Below are 8,466 nucleotides of genomic sequence, written 5' to 3' on the forward strand. Positions count from 1 at the left end.
ACTTTACAGGTAAATTATCTCTGAAAACTGGAAATTCATTGTTTGTGGACTCCCACTTGTAGGCTAGCCTTTAAAAGAGGCCTTTAGTTATTAATTCAATTCAATTTAAACATATTAACATCTCCATCTCAGGGTACAAGGACAACAGGAAGGAAGCTGATTGAAATGCTGTTAGGAAGAGCCCCACCCCCCACAGAGGTTCCGTTTCCCCAAGGAGGCTTTTTCAGAGGTGGAACTTGCTCGTTTCCCTTGGGTCCTTGTTGGAAGAGGGGACACAGGCAACTCAGAGACAAGGAGCTTCCTGCTGAAGCGACCTGCCTGATTTTAACATTGGCATCTTCCCAACCATTGAGCACTCAGCCTGTTTGTCAGTTAGACCCAGCTGAATCTGTAAACCTCAGGGGAAAGCCTGAGAACATTTAATTAAACAAATACTTGTTCCGCAAAGGACAATGACATATTCTTTGTGTGGCCAACTGCAGAGAAGCAGATGTCATCACTTAAGAAATAATTAACAAACAAAGGTATTGTGAAAGTCGAGACATTGAAGAAAGCACAAAAGAAAATCCCACAAAAGGAATATTTTTGGGCTTCCCAGTGAGGCAGTCCCTTAACAATACCCCCGGCGATTTCTGTCTGCTAATTTAAGCCTTGAGATGGAGTCATAATTAGACCATAGCTTGTTGGGAGGTGGAAGGGATGTTTCTGAAAGAGTCCCTTTAAAAAACAACAACAAACCTCTACCTCTATATTCTATTTATACGTCTCAAAACATTTCCATAACCACTATTTCATGAGGTCTCTGCAATAATTCTGCAAGGTAACAGGGGCTTATTATCCCCATTTGAAAAATGAAGCAATTAAGGCATAGAAAAATCAAGTGATTTAATGCAAAGTCAACACAAAAAGAAATAGAACCAGAACATGTGTTCCCGTCTGCTGATTCCACTCTAGGGCCCTGATCTTCCTAGTGGACTTCACTGCTTTTTTCCGCAAGCTGAATTATTTCTGTAGTTCAAATTTGCCTGCTGGACAAGGTATCAAATAACCAAGAATGAAGGTGGAGACACTATCATTTTTTTTTCCCCTTTGGGTTTTCTTCAGCCTATTTTTAAAAAATATTTTATTTTATTTTATTTAATAATAACTTTATATTGACAGAATCCATGCCAGGGTAATTTTTTTACAACATTATCCCTTGCACTCGTTTCTGTTCCGATTTTTCCCCTCCCTCTCTCCACCCCCTCCCCTAGATGGCAAGCAATCCTATATATGTTAGATAGTTGCAGTATATCCTAGATACAATATATGTTTGCAGAACCGAACAGTTCTCTTGTTGCACAGGGAGAATTGGATTCAGAAGGTATAAATAACCCAGGAAGAAAAACAAAAATGCAAGCAGTTTATATTCATTTCCCAGTGTTCTTTCTTTGGGTGTAGCTGCTTCTGTCCATCATTTATCAATTGAAACTCAGTTAGGTCTCTTTGTCAAAGAAATCCACTTCCATCAGAATACATCCTCATACAGTATTGTTGTCGAAGTGTATAATGATCTCCAGGTTCTGCTCATTTCACTTAGCATCAGTTCATGTAAATGGAGACACTATCATTGCAGAGGAAGTGCAAGCCTTCTGCACTGGTCACCTTCAAACCCCTCTTCCCAGGATTCTTCTCAGGAGGAAGCTGACATTAATCATTCAGGGCTGGGCAGAATCCCTCTATTACTTACCTCAAAGTAGAATTTCAAAGATCAGGAGATAAATTCTACAAGTGTTTTGTTAAATACCTGACATGTGCAAATTACTTGGTATGCAGAGAAGGGAGGGTGTGTGCAGGTATATAAACAATTTTAAAGGACAATAATTTTCCCTTAAAGAATTTACAATGTACGACCCTGCTCTCTGGATCAATTTTTCTGAACTATTGGGGAAAAGTCCTCACAAAGCACTAGGTTCACATTTATGAATATCCCGGCCTTCCCAGTATCTGAGGTTGGATAATGTCAGAGGAAATTTTCCACATTCAAGAATGAGGAAATTCAGAATGGAAGGTTCTGTTCCCTCATTGTTTAGGGAACCTTCATTTCATTCTGTATCAAACCAACCATGTGTAATTCTAGTTAGGAACATGGCCCTAGAGGAAACAAAACTGCTATTGATTGACTTCATTCCTATTTTCATTCTCTCCTTCAAGGAGGGTATGGGGAGGGAATAGAAGGGAACTGAGTAGTTGGGTATCTAGATTATATTCTAGATATGTATGTTTAGATTGTATTCTCTGATTTCAAAAACCAAATAAAGCAAAATCCCCTGGAACTGTTTAAAAAGCTTAGGATCTGTTTTCAGGGTATTCAAGTAGATTCAGCTAATGAGAAATCATATCTGTTTATATATCAAATCATATCTGTTTCAGCCTCTTCTAAATTCATTCAACCAGTATTTATCAGGTACTTCTATGTACTAGGCACTGTGCTAGTGCCTGAAGGATAGAAATACCAGTAAGAAATAGTTCATTCCATCCATATACAAGTAACCATATTAAAAAAAAAAAAAAGTTGATGCTAAATTCAGGAGATAGAAAGAAAATTCTATAAAACTTCATGGGAGGAATAGGGAGATTGGGAAGAGTATGGAAAGCTAAATGAAGAAAATGAGATCTAAGTTAAGTTTTGAAGGTTAGGCAGGATTTCAACAGATGGAACTGGGAATAAGAGAAGAGGCAATCCAGGTGCAGGTGATGAGGTGCAAATGATGAGGTTAGTGGTCTAGAATTGGGGTGGGGAGTTCCCTCTGGTCAGGGCAGGTCCAATATGAAAGAATTTGAAAATCCAAAATCTGTGGCAAATGAGATTTGTTGTTGGCATTGAGAAGCCAGCTTTGCTGGAAAGACAGACTTCTTAGTGGGTAAGGTCCTATCAGGAAAATAACAAGGGTTAACACTGAGAAGAGACTATCTTCACAATGGACCAGAGTCCTGGCAGAACAGCTTCCATTCAAAATTGAATGAGATTCCTTCAATGCTGTCAATACCCCAGGCCTGGATTTCCAGTTGAAAGATTAATTGTCTTGGAGTTTCCAGCCACTCAAGCTGAGATCTCCAACTGAATAAAATCACTTAAGTGAAAGTTTGAAGACTTTTCCCAGAGTCTGGGAACTCCCTGAAGGGGATCCTGGCCACCCCCAAAGAATTTCAGTTTCAAAGGAGAGTGATTTGACCAAGATCTCCAACTGAATGAAGCCACAGTTTAACTTGTCTGGGAACATATGCTTTCCTAGGGGAGAACCTGAGACCCTGAATCTCCCTTCTTTTACATATTAAAGGGGACACAGTTTCTGAGTTCACCCCCATCATAGGGAATAGCATAAGGAAAGAAAGAAGTGGAGGTTTAAAAAAAAAGTCCAAAACAGCTGATTTTTTTTTTTTAAGACATTGGTAAAAAGTATAGTTTGACTGAACCATATAGTACATGAGGGAGAATAAATTGAGATGAAGTTGGAAAGGCTGATTGGACCCAGATTGTAGGACATAAATAGACCCAAGTGATGACACCGTATGGGCCCTATAGCATTTTACATACACATATATGTCAAATGTCACAAATATGTCAGGTATTTTATATATTGGACACTTAAGTGGCACACTTTATCAAGTGTCAGACCTGGAGTCAGGAAGACACTTTGTATTGGACTAACCCTTGTTAAGTCACTTAATTCTGTTAACCTCAGTTTCCTTATCTGTAAAATGAGTCAGATTTGGAAAGATAAAATATTCCAGTACCTTTGCCAAGAAAATCCCAAATGGAGTCACGAAGAGTCAGACACAACTGAAAAATGACTAAACAATGACATTTTACATATCACAGCATATCATTATGATTGGAGAAGAGGTTGATAATGGATCGAGAGCTCACCTCCTAAGCAAGAAGACTTGGGTTCAGTTCATATTTCTGCTTGCGTGATCCTGGGCAGGTCATTTGGCAGCTACATACATCTAAGATCTACTCACCTACTCACTTAGTAGGTAGTAGTTGACTCTGTGCAAATGGAAGATGTCCAGCCTGGATTCCACTACTTCTGTGTTATCTATTACCCTTAGGTGCTATTATTCAGTCATTTCAGTCATATTCAACTCTTCATGACCCCATTTGGGGTTTTCTTGGCAAAAATACTAGAATGATTTGTCATTTCTTCCTCCAACTCATTTTATAGATGAGAAAACTGAGGCAAGCAGGGTTAAGTGAATTGCCTAGGATCACTCAACCAGTAAGTGTGTTTGAGGCCAGATTTGCACTCAGAAAGGTGAGTCTTCCTGACTTCTGGCACTGTAATTATTTTTATATACAATGTGGCAGAATAACCCTGCCTGAAAGATGGCAAAATTGAGACAAAGAAGGATAAAATGAAAATTTAGATTGCTTCTGCTCTGTGACAGACACTCTGTTAAACACCAAGAAATAGATGCTAGTATTAGTTCCAGAAACCGAGGTAAACAGAAATTTCATGACATCCCTGGAGTCATACACCTAGGAAGTATCTGAAGTTGGATTTGAACTCAGAGCTTCCTAATTCCACACCCAGTGTTCTATCCACTGTACTACCTACCTGCTTCAGAAAGATACAGGGTTTGGTACCTTACTAATGTGAAGAAGCTGGGACTAAAATCTGGGTGTTCATACTTTCATAAATTTAGAATTGGAAGGGATTTAACTCAACCCCTTATTTTAGAGATGAGGAAATTAAATCCAAAAGAGTTTAAGTGATTTGTCCAAGTCTCTCTCTCTCTCTCTCTCTCTCTCTCTCTCTCTCTCTCTCTCTCTCTCTCTCTCTCTCTCACACACACACACACACACACACACACACACAGAGGCAGTATTCCAAATCCTTGATGTTCTTGCTGTCATATCTTTTGGAGGAAATATAGAATTTCTTTCTGTCCTCAAGATATTCATGTCTAATAGGGAAGCTAAGACAAATACACAGAAGACAATTAGAGAGTAATTAATTGCTAACTTATTTTTTAAGAAAATAAAAAATAAAAGTTATATTTTAAAAATAGTTAATTGACTCCATCTTCCTATTGCTAACCCATCCCACATTTGTTGACTAATCAGAGCCAATGAATTCTCAGTTCCCAGGACTTATTTGCATTCTTTCCATCCAAGTTCTTTCTCTTTTCAAAACTAATAAAAATAATATCCTCACACCAAATTTTACTAGAGTCAATCAACTGACATTGTTGTTTGTTATTATTCATCCATTCTTGAAAAAGACCAATGGCATCAGGAGGGAGATGTCTTAACTTGCAAGTGAATTGGATTTAAGTGAGACAGAACTGTACAAAGCCATCAGCCCCACTCTCTTCAGACTCATTGGAATTCAGTGGCAATATACTGCATATGGCCCAGGATTCACTGGAGATCTTGGTCTTTTTAAGTTAAGGTCTTTCCCAGATCTCAGTTTGTCTGCAAGCAATACTCATTTGATATTTAAAGATATCAGCTGCTTGAAAGAGAGAGAGAGATTACCCATAATTATCCCCCTAATAATCTTTAATTCTACATATATGAGAAGAATGAGAATCAATTAGTAAAAACTCATGAAGTAATGGAATCCCATAGATACATGGCAGATATTGTCTGAACTTCCAAGACTGCCTTGTAATGCTAATATCTGAAGTCAGAAAGATAGCATCTGAAAGTCAACACAGATTAGTTGTAAATCTACCTTTGTAAGGTTGTCTCCCCTAGAGGATGAATTTCCTATGGGTAGAGGAGCTTGAATGATTTCTGTGTGTCTCAAAATGACTGGTGGGTGAACAAACATATAAAAAGTCAATTCATTCTATTGTTGGTGCCCCAGTGTTTTGCTGGTTGCTGGATCCCAAAAATCTATTACAGCTAAAGGGAATTTTTTTTTTGTTGTTGTTGTTGTTTATTTATTTAATTTTTAAATCCCTCCCCCCCACCAGTACATGAAGTAGGAGGAGCCTAAAATTTTTGGACTGAATGAATTGGCTATAACATTACAGACTTATATCATTACTTTGGGCTAACCCTTTATAAAGTTGTGAATTTGGCAGAGTGTGTCTTTCCTGATCTCTTCTTCTCTGTCTGTATCCTTTTTTTTTTTCTAAAAATATTTCCATCATTTATCATGATGCACAAGAAAAATCACATCAAAAAAGAGAAAAAATGAGAGGAAAAAAAAGCAAGCAAGCAACAATTACCACAACAAAAAAGGTAAAAATACTTTGTTGTGATCCACATTCAGTTCTCATAGTCCTGCCTCTGGATGAATATGGCTCTTTCCATCATAAGTTTATTAGAATTGGCCTGAATCACCTCATTATTGAAAAGAGCCAAGTCATCACAGTTGATCATCACACAATCTTTTTGTTGCTATGTACAGTGTTCTTTTAGTCTACTCACTTCTCTTAGCTTCAGTTCATGTAAGTCCTTCCAGGCCTTTCTGAAATAATTTTGCTAATAATTTGTTTTCTTTTTTTTCAAGCTTTTTACTTTAAAAAATATACATCCTTAAAATCTGGGCTGTAATAATTGTTCACTTTTATTTGTCTCCTTTTGAGGCACACAATGACACCTCCATGCTACATGTTGACAGACAACCCTTATTGCACATGGCAGAGAAAAAAAAATCTCCACCAATGAGTCTCATCAATGGGCTTCAGTACTTTGATTATAGTCATGTTATATATTTTATATAGTTTGTTATACAAACTATTGTACACCCATATATAGTAACCCTCTTGCTTGTTATCACAATAAGGACAGACTGGCAGGCTCACACAAGGGGTCCATAAGGGTCCTGTGCTCTTTTTGAAGGTAAGATGGCATGGGAAGTGCATCCAAACCTAAAATAACGATGTTGGGTGGTTTACAATTTAAAAATCTAATTGTTTTTAAGATATTAAATAAGATATTTATAAGATATTATGAAGGCTTAGACCAAACAGAAAGGCAGTTTGACCAACTGTGTAAGTTAAAGAAAAGACCCAAGATTCAGTGTAGAAAAAACTCAGGAAAATGAGGATTTGGCTGGAGTGGAGACACGAACCACAGCAGAGAAAACCTCCCATTGGTTGTTTAGTGAAACTGTGTGGGCAGCATCCATCACTTTGGATCATATTCCATGGGCCCCTGCTTCTGCTGGGTCATCATCTTGGATGCTGGCTTAATGACAAACTTTTACCCAGTGCTTTAAGGTTTACAAAACACTTTCCTTGCCAGAGCCCAGGGATGTAGGTAATAAAAATATTTTCCTCATTTTACAAAGGATGCCAAGGCTGAGAGATCAAGCAACTTACTTAAAATTTAAATTGCTTAACATCTGATGAGTGAGGGGGGCAGGATTTCAATCTAGTTCTTCTACCTCTAAGACCAGGGTTCTCCCTCTTCATGAACAGAAGTGACTTTAAGGAGGCTATTCAATGTCTCTCTGTAAAATTGGGAGGGAAGAATAGATGGCCCCCTAAACACTTTTATAACTTTAAACCTATGATCATAAGATTGTGGTAATGAATCTCTAATCTTAAAGAGTCAGCCACCTGGAAAGTAGGGTTTTTATTTTTTTGTAGGTTGTTGAGGTTGGCGTTTCCAACACTCTTTAAATCATAGTTAATAAACTGCTACTTACTCTGGCCATGCATAATTCTGATAATAATAAGATTGAAAAATGACTTTATTCTTTGTTTCCAAGCCTTTGCTGGTAAATCCTTGCAGGTCTTAACACTGTGTGGGTGTTGTGATATTCCTTACTGTTACAAATATAACTTGGAGAATGCCAGAAAGAACAGTTTTACTTAAATTGTTTTATGCTCAAGCCCCCACTTCCTCTTATCTTTATTTTTTATTTATTTTTGAAGAGCATTTAATATATATATTTATTTATTGATTAAAAAGTCTAATACACAGTGACATTGAATATATCAACTATTTATTAGATGTAGGGAATATAAAGAAGTGAGACATAGTCTTTGACTACAATTTAAAAATCTAATTGTTTTTAAGATATTATGGAGGCTTAGTTTTTTAAACATATACATTAAAGACAAGTCAAGACAATCAGATCAATTTTAGCAAGAAAGAAATCATCACTCCTGATTATTAGGAAGTCTTTCCATCTTCTTTCGACATCCTCTCCAATCTTGATGCTAACAAATACAATTATAAGATTTTCTTCTCATGAGAATCAGAAATTATGAAACCCTGGGATGCTGAAGAACCTTACATAAACTCTGAATAGAAGAATACAAAAGGAAATGTAATGGAAAATTCATACAGAATTTACTGTAAGATGTAAATTTCTTTTTTTTTTTTTTAAGATTTTAATAGCTTTTTCTTTTTTCTTTTTCAGTTTATTTTTAGTACACATTGTTTTTTATGAATTATGTTGAGAGAGAAAAATCAGAGCAAAAGGGAAAAAACATGGGAAATGAATGAGATGAGGT

Source organism: Antechinus flavipes, chromosome 3 (genome assembly GCF_016432865.1).
Source record: "Antechinus flavipes isolate AdamAnt ecotype Samford, QLD, Australia chromosome 3, AdamAnt_v2, whole genome shotgun sequence".
NCBI lineage: Eukaryota > Metazoa > Chordata > Mammalia > Dasyuromorphia > Dasyuridae > Antechinus > Antechinus flavipes.